The 22,423-nt window shown below is 39.1% G+C and overlaps 1 long non-coding RNA gene across 1 annotated transcript in view; it reads left to right on the top strand.

Moving 5' to 3' along the window:
• Positions 1-1,615: 1,615 nt before the first annotated feature.
• LOC105515313 overlaps positions 1,616-22,423 on the top strand; it is a 57,993-nt gene continuing 37,185 nt past the window's right edge. The window contains exon 1 of the long non-coding RNA XR_001002299.1: positions 1,616-1,704. This is a non-coding gene — a long non-coding RNA (uncharacterized LOC105515313). The remainder of the gene's footprint in view (positions 1,705-22,423) is intronic.

Raw genomic sequence — 22,423 nt, 5'->3', positions numbered from 1 at the left:
GTGGGCCTACATAGGTTTCTGCCAAATTTCTAATTCACAAAGTTTTGTGCTCTTCTCAGGGTTGTTATGGAGTCCTGGCCACTTGCTGTGTACAATGGGAAATGCCTGGAGAGGCTCCTTCTCACTTTAACTTTTTTTCTAACTAATCTAATTCTGATTTTAGCTTTCAACATTTCAGTGCTCAGATTATTCACTTTAAACGGGCAACCCATGGGCTTTCTTCTCTGTTCTCCCAGAAACTGTGGAAGCTGAGTGGCTTTCCATAATATGCATTACTTGGTCTCACCCTGAAGCAGAGAAGACTTTGCCTCGTACAACTTCAAAAGGCCCTTTGATAAGCTGTTTTGGCTTCTTACTTAAATATAGAGCAATCCAGCTTATTATCACTTCCAGTTTGTTTTTAAAATAAATTCTTCCTTTATCACACCTTCAAATCCATCTAAAGAATGTTTAAGTTCTCTTTAAACAATTAAGAAAAGTCACCCAAGGTATTAGCTGCAGCAAGGGTGAGACTTGCGGTGTGATGCAATGTCTTACAGTGTCCCCTCTGCTCCAGAGTCTTGTCCCTTAGTCTTAAAATTCAGAATATTCAGTTAACTGGCCACCTACGGCGTCTTACTGCATGCAGTAATTCACATTTCCTCATAACATACTTTTATTACTACTTTGTAATACTATAGCAGTATGAACGTCCTGTAGAGAGCCTGAACTGTGAGTATTTTGATAACCTTTCTTTATGATCATGCTTGGTTTAATTTGGACATGATTCAGGAAAAAGAAAAGAGAGAGAAAAAAAGGGCCAGATCATGACAGGCTTGTTCCGAATGGTCAAACCCAGCAGGCCCCTTGGTGGAACAGTGGGCCAACCTGAATCATTTGCAATGAATGACGAACCAGGTCAAAGCCCAGAGCAACTGCTGCTAATAGGCATACTCTATCATCTATAGAATATTTATTGTTATTAAGCCTCATATTAGTGTTCCTTCATGTGTAGTTTGAGAAGTGTTGATTTAGACAAAATGGATTGAAACAATATCTTTAGTCTCTGCTTTAAAGATTCAGCTGAGTGTCAGTTGCCCCAGGGAGCCTTGTCTGACCCAGAGCAGTTTATCTCTATTATACCACTATTGTGCAATGCAGTGCTGTGGTTAGATGTCTGTTCCCCCACTGCATTTCTTTCTCCTGTTCTCCTGAATACACTAATCACAAGTTTGGCTTTGAAGAGTTCATGAATGGATGGATGGATGGATGGATGGATGAATGAATGAATGAGTGAATGTGGTGTCAGATGTGTAATACTGGAAGAGCAATGACCACAATGGTACCTGTAGAACTCCAGAATTTCTCCTGAGTAGTAATGATAGTATTATCCTTTTTGCAAGGTTGTTGAGGAGTAAAACAATGAGATAATCTGTATTATTTTATTTAGCAAATGTACAATTGAGTGTCTACTTGGAGGCAAATACTGTAAAAATATTCCAAAGTGCTTTAAAAATGATATCATTTCTCTTTATTTTATAATAGAATTTGGTTGGCCAATTTCTCTAACTGTACATACACCACTAGGCAGGGTGGCTTTCCATTGTTCTCTAACATCCTGTTTTTAGATTTTCCAGCTAGGAATTCACATTTCCTCATAACATACTTATATTACTACTTTGTAATACTATAGCACTATGAACGGTCCTGTAGGGAGCCAGAACTGTGAGTATTTTGATAACCTTTCTTTATGGTCATGCTTGGTTTAATTTGGACATGATTCAGGACAAAGAAAAGAGAAAAAAAAAACAGAAAAAGCAACACTGCAGATTTTTTTTTTAATAATTCAACATAATCCTTTAAGGATGCAATGCTATTTTATTTTAATTTTTTATTTTAGTTTTTATTATGCTTGGTGTGTTTAATTAGAGTGGTTTGGATACAGAAAACAAGTTTGATAGAAATTTGAATTTAACTTTGTTTGGCAATTGGATACCAAAGACAAATGTAAGAAATATTTTGAAAATTTGAGAACATTTTGGTTCTTAAAAAGTATGTATTATGTAAGTTAATGTTTACATGGCTTTGAAATGGTACAGGCACTAATGTATGACTGAAAGGAAAACTTAGAGAAAAAGGCATCTTCACTTAGGAACAGCTGAATTTGGGAACTAACAAGAGCAAAGCAAATAATTCAGTTAGTTGTTGCATGGAATAAATTTACTATGGTAAAAACACCATTTACTTTGAGAACATTCCTATATTTTTCAAAATAACTCATAACATCATTTTGTATAATGGATGAGTTTCTTTTAGTGGTCATGGTTTCATAATTTGTAAAACCTAAAAAATGTCTAACCTTCTAGTTAGTTTTTATTTTTGTACTTCTTTTAGAAGTACAAAATTCTATGCTATGACATATTAATTTGCTATGGATTGAGTGTTTTAAATTCCAACAGATATGGCTTCCAAAGGCACTCAAATAAGCAGGCAGAAAGGACAGAGTCATTGAATCCCAACAGTTATTTAAGTCAAATGGAGCGTATGTGATCACAGCTTGGATTGTGGTTCTGAACCAAGGCAAAGGTTGAGTTTCAACACTATGAAGTTAGAGTCTCAGACTCATTTTCATAGAAACCCTGATGTAAATGACACGTAAATTTCCAATTTAATGGGCATGGTCGCTGGAAGGGTAACCCCAAATCTGAAGCTGGGGACTTGTCTCATTGGTGATGACTGTACTTGAAGGGTTGTTTGTAGTATTGAGTGAGTGGTCTCCGTGGTCCTCATGTCCTGAGGCTGAAGCCCTGTGAAGGGAGCTGCACAGCCTCGTGTGGAAGACCATGAAGGTTCGATTCTGGAAATGGTGTCAAAGGCAGCAGCCGCTTCAGGCAGCAGACGGCTGCGGAGGGAGAGTTTTGGGTTCTGTTGCTAGGGTGTTGTGGTGGTTGTAGTCCAGAGACTTGGAGCAACACTGGGGAAGACTCAGATGGTATTAGAAGACATGCTTGTGGGAGGTGCTGCCATGTCAGAGACAGGGCAGGTGTGACTGGGCTGCATATCCTTCATAAGTCCTGTATCTAAGTCATGCTATTCTAGTTACTCAGCTGAGTAACAAGTGACCCCAAATCTAGAGGTGGAAAACAAACTTTTATCATGTTCTTGGATTCTTTGGACAGGGTACTGCGAGGGCAGTTTTTTTCTATGAGGCCAGGAGCCATATCCAGAAGACTCAAAGTTTGGGGCTGGAATCATCTGAATGCTTGCTCACTCACATGTCTTGGGGGGGTGCTTCTGGCTGTTGCTGAGGGTATTTCTAGAACTATTGCTGTGGACTGAATGTTCGTGTCTCCCACAGATGTGTATGTTCAAGTCTAATCCACAGTGGGATGACATTTGGAGGTGGAGTCCCTGGCATGTCATTAGGTCAGGAGCAAGGAAAACTCATTAATGGGGTTAGTGCCCTTATAAGAAGAGGCCAGAGAGCCAGCTCATTCTCCTTTCACCATCTGAGGACATAGCCAAACGTGCCTGTCTGTAAACCAATAAGAGATCCCTCACTAGAACCTGACCCTGCTAGCACCATGATCTTGGAATTTCAGCCTCCAGAACTGTAGGAATAAATGTTTGTTGTTTGAGACACCCAGTTTATGGTATTTGGTTAGAGCCACCCAAGTTGACTAAGCAGCTGTCAAGTGGAATGGCTACACATAACTCCTCCATTTGGGATGGGCTTCCTCTCAACATGGTGGCTGGTTTTCAAAGATAAGCATCTTAAACAGGGATGGCTTCATGGGTTTGTGTCCTGTGTAGTTACACAAGGCTAACACACAGAAGAGGGCTCTGTGCTTGCCACTGTTTTGAAAGTCTTAATTTTGAATAAGAGGCTGCTCATTTTCATTTTCTCCTGGGTTCCACAAATTCCATCACTGGTCCAGATTAAGACAGAGAGAGAGAAAGAGAGAGAGAGAGAGAGGAGAATGATAGAAGGGGGTGGGGAGAGGAACTAGTCAAAAGCTATATTGCCTTCTTTTACTTCATCTAGGAAGTCAGGCAGCATCATGTCTACTACATTGTATTTGTTAGAAGCAAGTCATTGACATGTCCCATATTCAAAGGGGAGATAATAGATTCCACTGCTTGATGGAAGGATGTCAAGGTTCTGGGAGAGTATGTGGGAACATAAATATTGCTATGGCCATTTTTGGAAAATACAATCTGCCACAAATGCTCTGCATATATTTCTGCAGGTGCCACCTACTGGGTTAGTTTTTATTTTGTTTCTTGTGTAATAGAGTGTTAAAATTAAAGTTAGAGACTGAGACACCAAGATAGAATTGATGTGATATTCCAAAGCCAGATCACAGTATGTGAAATTTACATTCCATGACTTGAATCCCCTCAACCACTTTCAGAATGGAAAGAGTTGACTTGGAGGAGAATTTTGAAATGACTTATTTGGAAAGATCAGTTGCTCCATTCAGATTGCCCCATGTTTAGTAAGGGAGACCTCCAGGAGTTCATTTGGAAAGTTCTGAATCACCTTCTTTAAAACTAGAAGCAACTTAAGCTGTAAAAAGTCAAAAAGGGTAAAGGCAGGAGGATAAGGCATTATCTTTATTTTTTATTAAAAATCTTGTATGTTATTAAAAGTTTGTATTTATTTTTTCATTTAAATTCACAGCTTTATTTTATTAAAATTAGCATTTCTTTCTTTCTTTCTTTCTTTTTTTGAGACAGAGTTTTTGCTCTGTTGTCCAGCCTCGAGTGCAGTGGCACGATCTTGGCTCACTGCAACTTCCTTCTCCCGAAAGTGATTGATTCTCCTGCCTCAGCCTCCTGAAGAGCTGGGATTACAAGTCAGCACCACTATGCCCAGCTAATTTTTTTTTTTTTGTATTTTTAGTAAAGACGAGGTTGTCACCATGTTGGCCAGGTTGGTCTCGAACTCCTGACCTCAAGTGATCTGCCCACCTTGGCTTCCCAAATTGCTGGGATTATAGGTATGAGCCACTGTGCCCAGCTTAAAATTAGTGTTTTTAAAAGGTGATTTAATCAGTAAGGTATTTATTATCACCATATAAAACAGACCCAGATGGGGGACTCCATGGTTAGGGAAGTTTGTAATTTGTAGGCTCAGCTGATACAACATAAGGGTGATAGCAGATTTGACCACATCTACAAAAAATACTCATCTTTCCAAGAAGCCCAGACTAGGTACCCCTTGAGGTCCCTAGGCCATTGTCAAGCCTTCTCAGAAGTGATGGGAAAGAATCTGTTCTAATGGGCCCAGGACAATCCTGAATCCTCTCCAGAAAAGTGGAAGGGAGGCCAGGGAGCTTCTTTGCCTATGCACATGGAGATAACCTTCACAAATGTTGAATCCAGGCAGAATGGAGAGCTTATACCTTCAGATTCCAAAGGGTAAAGGAATATTTTCTGTGGACTAGCTCTGTGTGGGGTGATTGGGCAAGTGAGACAGTGTGGGTTTTTTATGAATTTGTCCAACGGCCCTAGATGGTTGAAGGGCCAGAAGCCAGAAGTTGAAGTTAATATCAGATAATTGAGGGCTGCAGAAGGACTCATGAGTAACCCCTGACTAACCATTCTGGTTTGCCCGGATCTCAGAAGTTGCACAAGATGTAGGACCTTTAGGCTAGAATGGGAATATTCCTGGACAAGCTGGGATGGGTGGTCACCCTACCTACCTTGGACCACCCATAATAAGATGCATTAACCCAGGACAGGACTGCAGGGCAGGGGCCCACCAGGGACCCTACAGGATGCCCGTGAAAGTGCCTGTGAAAGAAAGACTCGTCTGCAAACATTTGCCAGGCCTGGAAAGCCCAAAGCCAGCACAAGAAGGCCATTTCCTGGCCCTTTACCATGTCTCTCTTCTAGCTCTGGCCTTAACCCAGAAACTGACTAGCAAGCTGCGGGAGGGCTTCAGAAAGGAGGAGGGAAAGCGCTAGGTGGAGAATAAAGCATAAACCATCCACAGTGGAGCAGCTGAGGTACAGGGACAGGAAAAGGTTTAGTGCTAAATCAGTTTCAGTTTCTGGTTATGTAAGATGTTCTGATTACTGAATTCCACTCACTTGTTACTAAAGGGATTGTAGGATGTTCTTGTCCTCATATACACATCCAAGAGTATCTAGAAAAGTTCTGGGATGCACCTGAATGTTCAAGTAGGGGCAAGGGAAGGTTAACTCCACTGAACACATGAAGGGGAGTGCTGTGATTTCACGATGGGCTGTCCTTGTTCAACATACTTCTTATACTTGAAATTTCAAAAATCCTGCTCCAATGTGAAGTGACAAATGACAGGTCAAGGAAATAACTTGTTTGTTCCTCTACTTTGTAAAGATTATGCACTTTCCACGGACTGTTTAAAATTTCTCAAATAATGAATTTAAGTTAAAGAGGGAAAAAAATCCATCTTTCCCATCTCTCGCTCAGTCTCCAACAGCTATCAAACATCAAATATTTTCTTCTTCCCTAGGCTGGAGGCCTAACAACTCCAGGAACTAAATATCAGATTTTCCACAGAGAATTGTGGGATCATTTATTCTTTGGGATGATTGTCAGATATTACTTGTTTTCCTCTACCTCCACCGTACCCCCTTAATCAGGTGAACCCACCTGCTGCGGCCGCCTGTTTCAGCTCAGCTCAGCTCATCTGCTTCTACTGGGGTCCTGACCCTCATAAGTGCCCCTTTCACAGATGCTGGCTTGTCAGTGTTGCTACTTATTTCCACCCAGCCCTGTGCCATCCATACCTGGCATCCACTCTCAAGGTCTGATGCTGATTCTCTGATCTGTCTTGACCAAGCCATCAGATGCTTCTGACTCAGTTGCCCAGGATTTCTGTGTTAGAAAGGAACTGCCTGGGAACTGCTTCTTGATTTTTCTGGATCAGGCTTCTAGTCCCAACTCTGTTAAAATTCCGAAATAATCTTTGACAGTTGTTTTAACCTCTGCAAGCCTCAGTTTCTTCATCTATACAATTAGGATAAAAATAGTTGTATTGCTTAGGGATACTGTGAAGAAATCAATTAATAGATGTGAAAACACTTTGTAAAAGTTAGACAGTAAATATATGCATGGTAGTACATATGTATGCATTACTACAATCTGGTTACCACTCTGGAGTTGGGATTTTTGATATTATTACCCTTATCTTTACCCTTCCCTGTCATTACTGCATCTCTTGGCTTTTTGCTTAGATCCTTGATCTTCAGGACCTGATACGCTGAATGTCAATATCCATCCGTTCACTGAAATAATCTTACCAGGCTAAATGTCTTCTTATCGCTTCATGCAAAGGTCATTTTCTTACTCTCTTTCAGTCCCAGGTGAAACACCTGAGCCTTCTCTCTTCAACTACTTTTCTTTCTGACCTAATGTCCTAATGAATATGGAGACCTGTGCCATTCCAGTTCAACCAACACTCTGCTCTTTTCTTCCTTCATAGCTGTCACAGAGAAAACCCAAGACAGCAACACGTTCTGGAAGCCAGGTGAGGAGAGATTTTTAAAAGGGAGAGAGTGAAAAATTCTGTCAAATGTCAAATTCTTTTCAAGGAAGGTGAAGCCTGAGAATTGAGCATTGAATTTAGCAATGTGGAAGTTACTGGTGAGCTTGATAGGAGCAAATTGGGGGAAAAATGAAATAAATTTCAATTAGAGTAGATTCAACAGAGAGCAGGAAGAACTAAATTAGAGGTAATGATAAACAGCTCTTTCAAAGAGCTGTGTTTTGTTTTGTTACTTTTTTTCTTAAGGTAAGGAAAAGAATGGGCAATAGCTGGAAAGACAATAGGATGATGAAAGGTTTTACCAGACAATACAGACAAAAAAGAGAAGATACATTGATGAGACAGGAGAGAAGAAAACTGCTGAAACAATGACTTAAGTAGGTTACAGCAGATGGGATCCAGGGCTATACTGGAGGGGCTGGCCTTCAGAAATGCAGATGGCTCAACTATATCGCCAGAAGAGAGCTGGAACATGTGTACACACATGCATCAGGAGAGGACATGCAGGGTGTCTTCTGATGGCTTCAGTTTTCTTAGTTACACAGGAAGCAAAGCCATCAGCTGGGAATGAGGATGGAGGAGGAGGTGTTGGAATCTGAGAAGAGAGAAGGTAAGAAATAACCACGTAGGAGAGTAGAACAGTAAATTATCTAGGGATATACAGTACAATTGCTAGGCAGATCATTAATCTATATTGATGTCATTAGTGGATTTTACTCTAGATATATTCATTTGTGTGAGTGTAGTCACAGTGTAGGCAGAATGTCAAATTTAACTAGGGTTTGGCTTTATCCAAGAGAGTTTGATGAACAGGAGTAAGGTAGAGAAACTGGGGGCAAATTTAAGGGAGTGATTATAATGACAGACCATGAAATGTAAGCAAGATAATGAGGAAGTGAGTGAGGTTGCAAGGAAAACCAACAGGATCAATAGACTGAAGATGGCAGGATGGATTTAGCCAAGTGACTAATTAAGGAAGAGAGCTCCAGGCAGATTGGAGATGTTTGTGAGGCTGGCCGACTATTGGAATTGGGGTTCAGGAAATGCGTTGAAAAAAATAGCAGTTATCGACCAGAATAGTAAGCTGCTCATAATCGATATTATGGAGGGTTTGTAGTTATGGTAAAAGCACAAGAGTTAATCCATGGGAATCAGTGGCCAAGGTAATGAGGAGAACGAGATCTCTAGAAGTGGGGAGGCCAAGGAACTGAGAGAACAGACATTGGAAATGATCATCTATAGGGATATTGAACTCACTAATAAGTAGAAGAGAATTAGAGGTAGACAGAATGAATCATTAGTTAATTATCTCCAAATACTAACAAGGAGTAACCAGGAAGTGCTGGTGATAATGGCGGCATGAGGTTAGAGATGACCTCAACTAACCCAGTCACTTCCAGAATGCATACAGATCTCGCTTAAAACGTTCTGGTCAGGCCGGGCGCTGTGGCTCATGCCTGTAATCCCAGCACTTTGGGAGGCTCAGGCCAGTGGATCACGAGGTCAGGAGATCGAGACCATCCTGGCTAACATGGTGAAACCCCGTCTCTACTAAAAATACAAAAGAAATACAAAAGTTAGCCGGGCGTGGTGGCGGGCGCCTGTAGTCCCAGCTACTCGGGAGGCTGAGGCAGGAGAATGGCGTGAACCCAGGAGGCAGAGCTTGCAGTGAGCCCAGATCGAGCCACTGCACTCCAGCCTGGGCGACAGAGCGAGACTCCGACTAAAAAAAAAAAATGTTCTGGTCATTCCACACAAGCAAGTGGGTAATGAGTAACCATTGTTTCATACTAGTGTTCTTATTCTTGCCATTACTCTTCTTCAGTTTTAATTGAGCTCGTGAATAATAGAGAAGAAAGAAAAAAGGAAAGAATGCGGACTGATTTTAATTCAGTTAGTTTAATCCAGCTCAGTAATTAATTTCAAAGTGTGATTTGGGAACTCCCAGGGTTCCCTAAGACCTTTTTTCAGGTCATAACTACTCTCCTAATGAAACTAAGATGTCATTTGCTGTTTTTGCTGTTTTTGTCTTGGGCGTGTACAGTGAAGTTTTCCAGAGGCTAGATAACATATGACAGCAAAATATGATAAAAACTGAGTACAGAAGCAAACATGAGACTCTACCTGTCTTCTATTAAGTCAGCAATTAGAGATTTCAAAAAATAAAAACCATGCCATTTTTCTTGTTATTTTTTCTGTTTTGGAAAACACAATCTTTTTCATAAAAATTATTATTGATGTTAACTTGTAATGGAACTATTATTTTAACTTAAATGAATAAAATGAATATTTAGGACTTTCTGTTTAATTTTGGATATGTTAAATGTTAATAGATATAACCTGAATAGACAAAAGTCCTTTGGGGATAGCCTATTTTTAAGAGGGGCCTGGAGACCAGAGAGTTTAAGAAACTCTGATTTTTGTCACTTACTAGAAGGCGAAGACTGGGAAGGCTGAGAGGTTGGACGTATCTAGAGAAATGGAGGTGAAGGGGTCCTGCATGAGCACTTCTAACCACTGTGACCTGCAACATGTTATAACATCAACTCCCTGAGGCTCTAGTAGGGGACATGCACAAGTCATAAAGTGTCTCTCCTAGCTATGGAAGTTCTCCTTACTTTGCATATCGTTAGACATATTTAATGAATTAGTAATTGTTATGAAAAATTGAGCAATAAATCAATCTGTATAAGACAATGGTATATCTTTGAAATTTAAATAAAGCTCAATTGTTTTAAAGGTTTAGAAGTTTGCTTTTCTTTTTTGATTATGAAAGCAGTACAAGTCACTGTATAAAATGTAGAAAATTCTGAAAAGCATTAAGAGAATAGGAGTTATAATTTTACCTCCTAGAGAGAATGAGAAATTGAGCAATAAATCAATCTGTATAAGAAAATGGTATATCTTTGAAATTTCTATAAAGCTCAACTGTTTTAAAGGTTTAGAAATTTGCTTTTCTTTTTTGATTATGAAAGCAATACATGTCACTATAGAAAATGTAAAAAATTCTGAAAAGCATTAAGTGACTAGGAGTTAGTTATAATTTTACCTCCCAGAGAGAATGAGTTAGCTTACTACCTGTTTTCTTCTGTCTCTCTTTTTTAAACAAATATGTTATCATGCTGTATATATCATTTGAAATCATTATGTTTAATGGAGCAAAATATCCCATTTGAATTATATAATAATAAACTTAGTCAATCTACCTAGAGTTAGTTAGATGTGAAAAGGTTTCCCTCCATTTTTTTCATCTGTTATAATGTATGCTTGAATATGCTTCTCTCTGTATCTCTATATGTTACTTTATTCTGCACAGGTACACACACACACACACACACACACACACACCAAAAACTATGTATATGCAGTTGTCTACATCACTGGTTCAAAGCATTCATTTTGCTGAAGGAAATAAATATTGCAAAGTTGGAACTTCCTTCCAAATTGACTTACATTTATTGTTATTGCTATTGTTAAATTTATTAGCAATTCCAGTACAAGTGCCATTGTAGATTTTTTTAAAAAACTGATTAAATAAACCTAAATTTCATTTGGATAAATTAATGGATAAAAAACTTTTTGAAAACGAAGACATAATTGAAGATGAATAGTGGTGACAGCAGGTTTTAGAAGGTATTGTAAAACAAAAATAATTAAAACAGCATGGTTTTATAGTAAGGATTGACAGATAAAGGAAGGAAATTCCTAGGAAATATTGTCTAGCATATTTAAAAATTTAGTATATGATTAAAGGCAGTATCACAAATAAGTAGTGACACTAATGAATATTCAATAACTAGTGCGAAAATATCATTGACTCTGTGGAAAGCAATAAACAAAAACGAAAACGCAAATCCCGTTTGAGTGACTGAGATAATTAGAATGAAAGATGTATGGTGCCATCTAGTGGTTAAATATGTAATTGCATACATATTGTTCTATGTAGAGTCTAATGGCAGAAATTTAAACCTGATGGAGACTTGAAGGGAGGTAAATTATTCATTAATAAAAAGGGTTACATCTCACACTTCAGCACTAATTTAATAAAATATTTTTAAATACTGACTGTTTCTGAGAATATCATAAACGGTAGCCTATATAGTGATCCTGCATGAACATACAAGAAATTGCAGTTCCAGACATTCACATAAACAAGCATGCCAACCTGTCAGACTTTTTTTAGTAACACAATGAAACAAAAGAACAATTTGAGTAAAAGCATGCTGACTGGAAATTCATACATAAGAGCAGAGCCTTCCAGCAGTTATAATTTTGAATAAAGAACACCAGGGGAGCAACCTATCTTCTGGCCCATGGGGACTAATGGAGGGTCAGAGCTTGCCCTGGGCCAGTGGCCAGTACGGTTGGGCAGTTCCTGGTGTCAGTGGAGACCGCACATCTCCCCTTTGGCCTCAGGCACAAGCTGTACACACGCAACCATCTCCACACTGGGTCTGTGCCTCCAGTCTTTCCATCCGTCAATCCGTGGAGGCTGCTGCAAGGACGCATGGCTCATCTAGAAAGCAGCGCTGCCTTCCATTGCTGGGAACGTACTCTCCTTCTCATTCAGTGGCTGCAGCACCAGCTGCCCTGTTGGAATGCACAGAGCTTCCTGGCCCCAGCTCCTTGGTCCAGAGATGAGCTCCTAGACTAAAGCTGGGCCTGGAAGTCCTCTTCCTTGGAATTTTGAATTTGGAAACAAGAGAATTGGGCCAGTCTATCTATGGATTGTCAAGACTGGGAGCTTAAAACTCAGAAGCTTTGGGTGTCCATTAGTGTAAGCTGGAGAAACAGAAAGAGCAAGTGGAGAGGATGAAGCCCAAAGAAGCAGCAGCGGGTGATGAATGAGGCAGCACCACTGTGCTCCCCCTCCTTAGCTCTGTTGCTTCGCTCCTTTTGGATGCTCAGTTTCTCCTTGGATTCCTTGGATTCCCAGTATTCCTCAGATAAGCCTTTCCTTTTGCTGAAGCAAATGTAAATGTTTTTTTCTGTCCTCTACATTCAAAAGTGTGCTAATAAATCTTTTGAAAGGACAAATCTGATCTGTATCATTCAACAGCTGCTCATTACCTGCACATCAAGTGCAAGTTCTTTAGCATGGCCTTTGAGGCCTCTCATGACCTCTGAAGCCTCATCCCTGACTTGCCCTTGCTTTCTCCCTTCTCCCAGCCCCACTCTCTCCTCCCTGTCCGTTCTCCATGCTTCAGCCATACGCCAATGCCTCTGACCTCCCATACTGCTGCATTCTACCAGCTTCTCACCACACTGTTCCCTCTCCATGAAATACTTTTCCACCACTCCTGCTCCCACAGAAGCACTGATTCGTCCTTCAGATCCCAGCTTAGGCATTATTTCCTCCCAAAGGTCCCCAAAAACGAGGTTGGTTGCTCTTCATATGTTATCCCATAGCACCTTGTTCATGACTGTGTTATAGCTTTTATTGCTTGGCGTCAAAATGGCCTATTTATTTGGAGGAGACACTAAGCTCTGTGAGGGAAGGACAGTATTTACCTCATTATTGAACCCCCCACCCCCGCCGCAATGCTCTGTACTTTACCTAGAATACAGTTTGCGCCCAAATATTTGTTCAATAAACAAACAAATATATACAGAGAACCATGTCTGTTATCTCAGTGAGAACAACTGAGGCCCAAGTGTGCTGTAAACTTTTTTCAGGAAAGTGTCCAATCAGCCTCATTTTTGCTTAGACTAGGGTCTGTAAATCTCTAATAACATTTTTGAGGGCTGCTGTCTCAGGCTTCACAACCAGACAAATGCTTTTAATGTATGCAACTTTCCCTTATGCAAAATCAGAGTGAAATGCACATGAATCGATATAAGGATTATCTGCATTTTGTGGACATGGGTGGTCCAGACACCCACAAGGAGATAAATAAATGTTTGAGGTGGGTTCTTCAATGATTTTTACAACGGATGCCAATTTGGCAAGCTTGACTGGGCCCTACCAGTGTGAGGAACCATGATTTTGGTATGATGTTGGGGAATTTGTGGCTTCCATCTGCTGGTTATCTCACAAAATGTAGAGCTGAGAAAAATCACATACTGATTAAATCATAGAATCCCACACTTGGAAGGGACTTCATGAGATGATCTGGGCCCGCCTCCTGAAGGTCAATGCATAAATCATCTTGTGCAGATGGCTGTTTATACTATTTTTAAAGCTCTTTAGGGATGGAGATTACACAGCTTCCCTTGGTAGTCTGATCTTCATGGTCAAGAACTTCCTTTTTTAAAAGCCCAGCTCCTCACTGCAGTTTGGCTCATTTCCTCTTTTTTTCAGCTCTCTGTGAACATGGAGAACACATGATCAATCTTTCCTGCTAATTACCTCTGGCCCACACCTGTACCCTTGCAATTAATTATTAGGATTTGTGCTATTTTCCCCCTCCCAAGCTACACAGTTGCAATTCCTTAATTTTTTCAGAAGACTTATTTTTTCCTCCTCAATTACTTTTGTAATTTATACTTTTTCTCCTTAGAGTCTGTCCCATATCTCATTATATAAAACTAGTAATAGCAGCTCTCCTCAAGTCCTAATCAGCTGTAAATAAACAGCAAAGCTTGCGTCTTATCTTACTCCAGTATCATATTTGCTGTTTAGATCACAGCACTTCCTTTTTGTTTGTGGTGTAGATTAGGTTCCACAATAAACCTCGAGCCTTTTACTGTCAAACTGCTACTTTCTACATGCCATATCTGCGTAATTTGCCTTTGTTTCCTTGATAGACTGAGTAATGCTTCCCCACCCCAAAGATGTCTGTGTCCTGGTCCCCAGGACTGTGAATATGTTACCTTGCCTGCCAAAAGGGACTTTGCAGATGTGAGTAAGGACCTTGAGATGGGGAGGGTATCCGGAATTATTCAGGTGGGCCCAATGCAATCACAGGGGTCCTTATCAAGTGGAGGCCAGGAGGATCTGGGTAGGAGAGAAAAGATGGCGGCAGAGATGAGAGTGATGGGCTTTGAAGATGGAGGAAGGTGGCACAAGCCAAGCAATGCAGCTGCAGCAGCTGGAAAAGGCAAGGAAATGGACTTTCCCCTGGAACTTCCATGGAGAAGCATGGCCCTGACTTGCCCACACCTTGATCGCGGCCCATTGAAACCTGTTTGGGTTTCTGATTTGCGAAGCTGTAAAGCAATACATTTGTATTGTCTTAGGCAGCTAAGTTTGTGGTGATTTGTTACAACAGCAATAAGAAACATACAATTAACTAATGTAATGATCTGTGCTTGTCTTGAACTTCATGGTCTTACTCAACAGAGCATTTTTTGATTTATAGAGGTTTTCTTGATACTGTGTTCTCATCATCCAAAACCACATCAAAATGAGTGGGTATTTTCTAGATTATTGATAACCTTAACTTCTTATCAACTGTTTTAAAGTAATTTATGTACTAGAGGTTTCTATTTATTGAACAGGTTCTATGTACCACGTATTTGAGCTTGGAATGTGCTATCTCACTTAAGCATGACAACAAAACCACAAGGCAGAGATTATTATCCGAGCCCCGTTCTCCCGGGGCGTGGAGCGGTGCAGCAGAGCAGCTAGTTGCTGACGGAGCTGACCGTCAAGCTCCAGCCTGCTTGATTTTAAAGTCTATCTTCTCTCTACCATGATGACCTGCCACTGTGCTGTGCTCACTTTCTCTAGTGGAGTACAAAATTGTGAAGAATCTGAAGCATTGAATTTTCAAGGAAGATGTGTTACTATATGTAATTTTCTTGGGGGGGGGGGAAACTGGTTTCCTAGAAACGCTATGTAATTATTCCAGATGTCAGATTGAAATGATTTCAAACACCAAAACCAAAATTATAATTGTTGAAAAGTGAGAGGGATCACTCAAAAACATTAGTGGGGAAAGCAAAAGCTCTCTCTGTCTTGGCAAAGTAAATCTATACTTTCCCTGGGGAAATATCATTTCTAAGGAGCAAAACTTCTGAATTAGTTTTCAGCAAAGTATGCTTTAAATTCTTCTGTCCTATGAAAGTTTCTGACATCGTGTTATTCTTCTGTTGAATTTTGTTGCCTACATAATTTGACATGTGAGACAAGGAGGGATGCTATTTTGCTTCCATGATCCTCTTCCTTTTCTCGGTTCTCTCTGTTTGGGAGCGAGGAGAGTGCAACTTTATTTTTAATACTAACCTTTTCCAACGACGCTTTCCATGTGGTCTGCTGAGGCTGGGAGCATATATACATTTGTTTTCAAGTCATCTCATTTTAAACTGACCAGCAAATATTTAATCAGCCAACAACCAACCCTTGGTTCTGCTAATTAGCCCTCTCCCTCTCCCTTTTTACTGACCAATTAGTACATTTTCTTAATATCATAGTAAACACTATGCAGATACAGCTTCAATTTCGGCCTCTCTTCCAACCACACTGCTGCACCTATGTCCCTGATACATAAATCTGACAGCTTCCCTCCCTCTTGTACCTCCTGGCAAATCTTAAAAGACCACAATGATCTATATTGTTATCTGCATCCCTTACTTCCTTGTCTCTTCTTACTGCACTGTAATTCACTCTGCCCCATCATTCCTTTGTGAGACCATGAAACTTGTCTCACAAAAACTTGGGTTCTTGTGGGTGGCAGTGGGAGTAGATGTCAACTTGGTATCTTTTATGTGTCCCAAGCTAAACCTCCTGTTTCCCCTTCAGCCTCTAAAACCCACTCTTTGACCTGTTTTTACCTTTCAGTGAATGACACAATTTTGAAGTCAAGCCAGAAATCTAGGGTGTAACCCTATACTGCTTTCTTTTATCCATGTCATCTTCATTACCTTAAAAGAAGTGATTCTAGATCAGGCACAGGGGCTTACACCTGTAATCCCAGCACTATGGGAGGCTGAGATAAGAGGATCGCTTGAGCCCAGGGGTTCAAGAACAGCCTGGGTAACATAGTGAGACCTTGTCTCTACATTAAATAGAAAAATTAGCTGGGCATGGTGGCATGCACCCATATTCCCAGCTACTTGGGAGACTGAGGTTGGGGATGGCTTGAGCCTGGGAGGTGGAGGCTGCAGTGAGCCAAGATTGTGCCATTGCACTCCAGCCTGGGCAACAGCAGAGCGAGACCCTGTCTCAAAAAAAAAAAAAAGTAATTTCACTTACCTCCTTCTGCTCACTCTTGGTTTTTTAATTCAACCCTTCATCTTTTAAAAAAAATTAGTTTTGTGGGTACATTATAGGTGTGTATATTTATGGGGTACATGAGATATTTTGAAACACATTAGGATAAATGAGATATCTGTCACCTCAAGCATTTATCCTTTGAACTGCAAGCAATTCAATTATACTCTTTTAGCTATTTTTAAATGGGGAGTTAAATTATTTTTGACTATAGTAACTCTGTTTCACTCTCAATTACTAGGCCTTATTCATTCTTTCTGTTTTTTTTTTTGTACCCATTAACCCACTTCCCCTCTCTTTCCTCCACTGCCCTTCCCAGCCTCTAATAACTTTCCTTGTACTCTCTATCTCCATGAGTTCAGTTGTTTCAATTTTTAGCACACACAAATAAGTGAGAACATGTGAAGTTTGTCTTTCTCTGCCTGGTTTATTTCTGTTAACATAATGACCTCCAGTTCTATCCACATTGTTGCAAATGACAGGATCTCATTCATTTCTACAGCTGAATAGTACTCTGTGTACATGTACCACATTTCCTTTATCCATTCATCTGTTGATGGACGCTTAGGTTGCTTCCAAATCTTGGCTATTGTGAACAATGCTGCATTAAACATGGGAGTGCAGAATCTCTTTGATATACTCATTTCCTTTCTTTTGAGTATGTACCCATCAGTGGGATTGCTGGATCATATGGTAGCTCTATTTTTAGTTTTTTGAGGAACCTCCAAACTGTTCTCCATAGTGCTTGTACTAATTTACATTTCCACCACCAGTGTACAAGGGTCTCTTTTCTCTATATCCTCTCTAGCATTTGCTATTGCCTGTCTTTTGGATAAAAGCCATTTTAACTGCGGTGAAATGATATCTCTTTGTAGTTTTGGTCTGCATTTCTCTGATGATCAGTGATGTTGGGCACCTTTTCATACATCTGTTTGCCATTTTCATGTCTTCTTTTGAGAAATGTCTATTCAGATCTTTTGCCTGTTTAAAAATCAGATTACTAGACTTTTTTACTAGATAATTGTTTGGGCTCCTCATATATTTTGGTTATTAATCCCTTGTCAGATGGGATTAATATTTACAAATATTTTCTCCTATTCTGTGGGTTATCTCTAAACTTTGTTGATTATTTCCTTTGCTGTGAAGAAGCTTTTTAACTTGATGTGATCTCATTTGTCCATTTTTGCTTTGGTTGCCTGTGCTTGTGGAGTATTACTCAGAAAATCATTGCCCAGACCAATGTTTTGAAGGGTTTCCCCAATGTTTTCTTTCAGTATTTTCATAGCTTCTGGTCTTAGATTTAAGTTCTTAATCCATTTTGATTTTGTTTTTGTATATGGTGGGATATAGAAATCTAGTTTCATTCTTTTGCATACAGATATACAGTTTTCCCAGCATCATTTATTGAAAAGACTGTCTTTTCCCAAATGTATGTTCTTGGCACCCTTGCTAAAAATGAGTTCACTGTAGATGTTTGGGTTTGTTTCTGGGTTCTCTATTCTGTTCCACTGGTTTATGTGTCTATTTTTAAGCCAATACTATGCTGTTTTGGTTACTACAGTTCTGTAGTATAATTTGAAGTCAGATAATATGATTTTTCTAGTTTTGCTCTTTTTGCTTATTATAGCTTTGGCTATTCTGGGCCTTTTGCAGTTCCATATAAATTTTAGAATTTTTTCTATTTCTGTGAAGAATGTCTTTGGTATTTTGAGAGATTACATTGAATTTGTAGATCGGTTTGGGTAGTATGAAAATTTTAGCAATATTTATTCTTCCAATCCATAAACATGGAATATCTTTCCACTTTTTGGTGTCCTCTTCAATAGTCTTTATCATTTTTCAGCTAAATTACTGAAACACTCCCCAAACTGCTACTTTCCTTTAATTTTTAAGTTTTCGTTGTTGTTGTTGTTGTTATTGTTGTTGCTGTTGTTGTTTTTATGAAACCAATGGGAACTTCTTAGGTGGAGGTGACATAGATATATATGTTCAAAGCAAAAGGCACCTATGCTATTAAGATGGCCAAAGGAAGAATTTTGTTACTATTATTATTATTATTATTTTGAGATGGAGTTTCACTCTTGTTGCCCAAGCTGGAGTGCAATGGTGTGCTCTTGGCTCACTGCAAACTCTGCCTCCAGGTTCAAGCAATTCTCCTGCCTCAGCCTTCTGAGTAGCTGGGATTACAGGTGCCCACCGCAATGCGCAGCTAATGTTTTGTGTTTTTAGTAGAGACAGGGTTTCGTCATGTTGGCCAGGCTGGTCTCGAACTTCCAACCTCAGGTGATCCACCCACCTTGGCCTCCCAAAGTGCTGGGATTACGGGTGTGAGCCACCGCGTCCAGCCAAGAATTTTATTTTTAATGGTCAGAGAAATTGAAATGAGACTGAAGACATGGAAATGTAGGGGACAGCTTTGAAACATATGTGGACTAGTGGGCTCCTAAACACTCACCTCTCAGAATATTATGCTATAATTGAACATCTATAGATAAAATGTAGTCTATGTGAGCATATATTATTCCATGAATGTTTGTGGTGGTGAGAAGAGCTGAGTTTTTAGAATTGTAACCGGAATCACCTGCTATGGCTTCAAAATAATGAGTTATTATTACTCAATATTATCATTATTTTGTCTTCATGGGTATTTTATTACTAACTTGGAACATGATAGCTTTTTTACTTTTTATTTTTATTTCATTTGTAATTTATTACGATACACTTATGACACTCAAAAATATATAAAGAACAATTAAGCCAGGCACGGTGTTCATGCCTGTAATCCCTGCACTTTGGGAGGCCAAAGCAGGCAGGTCACTTGAGGTCAGGAGTTCAAGACCAGCCTGGACAACATGGAGAAATCTCATCTCTGCCAAAAAATAGAAAAATTAGCTGGGCATGGTGGTGCATGCCTGTAGTCCCAGTTACCAGGGAGGCTGAGATGGGAGAATCGCTTGAACCTTGGAGGTGGAGGTTGCAGTGAGCTGAGATCATGCCACTGTATTCCAGCCTGGGCATCAGAGTGACAGAATGAGACCCTCTCTCAAAAAATTAAATAAATAAAGATAAAAGAATGATTAAGTGAACACCCATTTACTCACCACCAACCTTAAAATATAAAATTCCAAATACTGTAATGATTGGAGCACCTGTGCCCAGTGCCCCCTTCTCCCCTGCACTCCCCCTATTCTGAAATTTGACTTCTTTCTCCTTCTCATGTATATTTACTTTTAATGCCCCTATTTACAAGGGCTCTCACTTACCTAATGTAGGATCTCAGCTACTCTACCCAACCATTGAAAGCAGAAACTTAGGCTAATTCTTGTTTAATCACTTTTTTTTTTTAATCCTTGGGTGTGTTGGCACTGAGCTTACCTACTGAGGAGAGGCAGTTGTGCACATCTCTTCCCAAATCCACGTTCAGTTTGAGATCGCCATGGTGGGAGTAGTTACATCATGGAAATTGGCAAATACTACAAATCAGGGATCTTCCCTGACCCTCCCAGGAGAAAGAGCTTACCTGCACAGTACTGCCCACTGCTCGTCTTCCACATCCAATTAGTTCTGTTGGTTATCTCCCTGATTGTATTTCAGTTCTGCCCATTGATCTCAAATCTATTGCTACATCCTTGGCCAAACCATTATTAGCTTTTTCTTTTTTGTTTTTCTTAAATTAAGAAGTTTCAAATACAGACAAAAATAGAGAGGATAGCATGATAAACTCCTGTACATCCATTACCCAACTTCAATAATTACCAACATTTTGCCAGTATTGTTTTATTTATTCCCCACTCCCTGCTTTTTTTTTGTTACTAGAGGGAAAGGAGCTGGAGTAATTGAAAAAAATTTCTATATTATTTCGCTCAAATTCTTAATATTCATGCCTAAATTAAGTCTATATCAGGACATTATTACTCATTAAGAAATTAATGATTATTCCATAATATTATTTAACACCCAAATTATTTTCAAATTTCCCAAATTTTAACACAGTGCCTTTCTACACCCTTTGTTTGCTATATTTTTACCATCTCTTGTTTCTGTAACAGATTCTTTCCTTTTTTCTTTTTTTTTTTTTACAATTATTTGATAAACTCAATAATTTGTCCTATAGAGTATTACACATTTTGCATTTAGTTCACAGCTTCCTTGATATTCTTTATTAACTGATATTTAGATTAAGAGTTTCCATTAGATTCAAGTTCAAGTCTTTAGGCAGCACTAGCTCAGGGTGGTGTGTTCTATCACATCACGTCATAATTAGTAGGTTCACATATTGCTAGCTTGATCCAGGCACTACCCAGTTCCACATCAGGTTTTCACCTAATAGTTTTAGTATCTTCTCATGATAATTGTCTGGATTCAGTATTTTTTTTTTTTTTTGAGATTGCAAAATGGTATTTATGGTATTTTTCTAATTCTATAATTTTATTTTCTATTTTGTAGCTGCATTTCTAGACAAAAATCTTTCTCTTGCCAACTTTTTAGTTACTCTGAATAATAACTGGTACAGAAAAAGTATAACAAATTCCTCTCTCTTTTCCTATATCTATAATTTTTTAGAGTAATGAGTTGGTATCTCAGCAATCATCAATGGTAATAAATAGTTTTTAAAAGAGCTTTTATAGGCTGGTCACGGTGGCTCACACCTGTAATCCCAGCATGTTGGGAGGCCCAGGCGGGTGGATCACCTGAGCTCAGGCGTTCGAATCCAGCCTGACCAATGTGGCGAAACCCCGTCTCCATTAAAAATACAAAAATTAGCTGGGGGTGGTGGTGGGTGCCTGTAAACCCAGCTACTCAGGAGGCTGAGGCAGGAGAATCACTTGAACTTGGGAGGCGATGGTTGCAGTGAGCCAGGATCGCGCCATTGCACTCGAGCCTGGGCGACAAGAGTGAAACTTCGTCTCAATAAATAAATAAATAAATACAAATATAAAAGTTTTTATAGAAAAAAATTAAACCTGAAGAAAAGTTGAAAGAATAGTATAATGAACATTTATATGCTATTCACATTCCAGGTACACCAATTAGTAGCATTGTCACATTAATACCTCTTCTTCCATTGTGCTTTGAACACTTCCATGTTTTCTGGCACCACAAGATATTCCAAACTCACCCTGCACTTTATACATCTTGGAGGATTCAAGCATTTCTTTAAGGAGCCTTCAATTTTTTAGAGGGTTTTGAAACCAGAATTAGTGTGTGTGTATTCGTGTGTATGTGTGTATACACATATGTACATACACACTTACATATTTATTCATACACACACATCTACAGACATATATTCATGTATATGTATGTATACAAATACAGATATATTCATGAATATACATTTATATTAATATCACCAATTCAAATCCACATAGCACTTACTCTCACCTTTTTTATTCCATGTATGTTTCTCCCTTCTCCCTTCCTAACAAACTCAATATATTTACTCATTTGTTCTCTCATTGGCCACACATGAAGGAGGAGTTTCAGAATTAGTGTATCAATAACACTGGTAAAAACCAAACCTATCTTTATGAACTGATACTCATCCTTTTTTTTTTAATGTGCCTATTTATACACATTAAATGTGTATAATTATTAAATATATAATTATATAAATATAGTGTATAGTATAATTATATAATTATATAAATATAGTGTATAGTATAATTATATAAATATAGTGCTTATTTATGAGATAGCTCTTTGGTACTTTTCTCCATTTCTTCTCTGCAAATTGGTTTACTTTTCACTTT

Source organism: Colobus angolensis, unplaced genomic scaffold (genome assembly GCF_000951035.1).
Source record: "Colobus angolensis palliatus isolate OR3802 unplaced genomic scaffold, Cang.pa_1.0 Scaffold259, whole genome shotgun sequence".
In the NCBI taxonomy this organism is placed as follows: domain Eukaryota; kingdom Metazoa; phylum Chordata; class Mammalia; order Primates; family Cercopithecidae; genus Colobus; species Colobus angolensis.
Note: the sequence above shows the minus strand (reverse complement) of the source record. Positions and strands in the feature narration are given on the sequence as shown.